The sequence below is a fragment of the Neovison vison genome, chromosome 13 (genome assembly GCF_020171115.1).
Source record: "Neovison vison isolate M4711 chromosome 13, ASM_NN_V1, whole genome shotgun sequence".
Classification (NCBI taxonomy): Eukaryota; Metazoa; Chordata; class Mammalia; order Carnivora; family Mustelidae; genus Neogale; species Neogale vison.
In genome coordinates this window covers 151,835,313-151,837,093 of record NC_058103.1, presented here as the reverse complement: position 1 = coordinate 151,837,093, position 1,781 = coordinate 151,835,313, and the positions used below count along the sequence as shown (strand labels likewise).

At 70.8% G+C, this 1,781-nt stretch overlaps 1 non-coding gene across 1 annotated transcript; it reads left to right on the top strand.

The window, feature by feature from the left end:
* The first annotated feature begins 203 nt into the window (after positions 1-203).
* Positions 204-276, top strand: TRNAK-CUU. Its single transcript has one exon. It is a non-coding gene; the product is annotated as a tRNA-Lys (tRNA).
* The last annotated feature ends 1,505 nt before the right edge of the window (positions 277-1,781 follow it).

The following is a 1,781-nucleotide window of genomic DNA, read 5'->3' as shown; positions in this document are numbered from 1 at the left end:
GCCGCCGTGGCCGCCCGCGCCCCCCACCCCCCGCCGCTGTGGGGCCGCAGCGCGCGCAGACTCAGGATCCGGCTGCGGCGCGGAGAGAACAACTTCGTCCCCCGAAATAGGAGAAATGAAACCCGCGAGAGGCCCGAGGCCCGCCGCAGGTCGGAGGAGTCGGATTCCGCTGAAAGGCTCCGGGAAGCAGCCGGTCCCCGCCGGCCCGGCTAGCTCAGTCGGTAGAGCATGGGACTCTTAATCCCAGGGTCGTGGGTTCGAGCCCCACGTTGGGCGGCGCGTCTTTTTCCTTTCCGGGGCGCCGGCGTGTCGACCTGCGCGGGGCTCGCGGCACCCGGCGACCCTCGTGCGCGGCCCGGGATGCCGGGGGCAGGGGGACGGGGGACGGCGGCGGCCGCGCATCCGGGGCCGGGGCCGGGCTCCGACGTCAGGGATCGGGGGCTCTGGAGGGGCGAGGCCGTGCGGTTCGCCCGGAGGCCGCGCTGCGTGTTCCTGACCCACACGTGACCGTGTCGTCCGGCTGCCGTCCGGGCACTGGGCGGCGCCGACCAGCCCGCAGCTCAGGGGCGCCCGGGGCGTCCGGGGCGCGCCGACTCCTGCCCTCGGACGCCGTCGCCTTCTGCCCGGGAAGGGCTCGCGGTGCCGGCGCTGCTGGGAGCCGCCGGGAGCGCTTCAGACATCGGCCGGCGGGGCCCCTCCGACCGCTCCCCCGAGTCAGCGGCCCAGACGGAGCGTTTCCCGCGGCCGCGCGGGAGTCTCGGAGACCTTCTGCGGCCGAGGTGGCCCCAAACCCGCTGTCTCGGCGTCAAAGCCGGGCGTTTCTGCCCACAGGCGCGACGCGGTCCCTCGACGGGGCGCCCCCGCCCTTCCCGCGGCCCCGGGCACCCCCGCAGTCGCGCGAGGCCGCTGGCGCGGGGGCGGGCGCGCTGTCGGGCTCCGGGAGACGCGCGGAAAACCTCCGCTTCGGAAAGGAAGACCCCCAAAGGCCCCGGTCAGGGCACGAGGTGAACCGTCTTCACCGCGGGGGAGCGGGCGGTGCAGGGTTTCTCAAAGGCAAAAACCGCACCAGAGAAGAGGCGAGCGGTGGATGGCCCGGACGGCAATGGAGGTTCACCCACGTATGGATTCACCGGTTTTCAATTCCACGAACGTACAGGGTCACGTCCGTCGGGGCGTCCAGTCCGCTCTGCCGGCACCGCCCCCTGCTCCCCGCCCTAAGCTCGCGGCCTCGCCCAGAAGCGTTTCCTGCCTCCGCTGGAACCGAACACGGGCTGCGGAGGGGTCGGAGGGCGCTCCCCGGGATGCGTCCGTCCAGGCCCAGCCCGTCTCGCAGAAGGCCGCCCTCCTGGAAATCGAGTTTCCGTTGATGTCGTTAGTCAAGATGAGTTCGCGCCGGAGTCCAAAGGGCTCGGCACCCAGCACGACTGGTGGGCACAGGGGGTTTGGACACAGGCACACACCTGAGCAGTGGGGAGACAGCCCCGCGCGGGCAGGCACAGGGCGGAGCGGCCCCCACCCGGGCGGCCAAGCGTCACCCCTGGAGCTCCGGCGACAGTCGCAGGCAGGCCCTCCCGGCCCGGGGGCGCCCGGCCCACGCCCCGACCGCAAACTCCTGGCTGCCAGAACGGCGGACAGCGAACGTCTGACGTTAAGGCACCGGCTCGTGGCACCTCGTGATGGTAGCCGCAGGACACTAATTTAATCGGTGTTCTATTAGGAGGGGATTTTGATTTAAATTGATTTCTTAATGCTCTATATTCAGTAATTACCATTCATCTCAT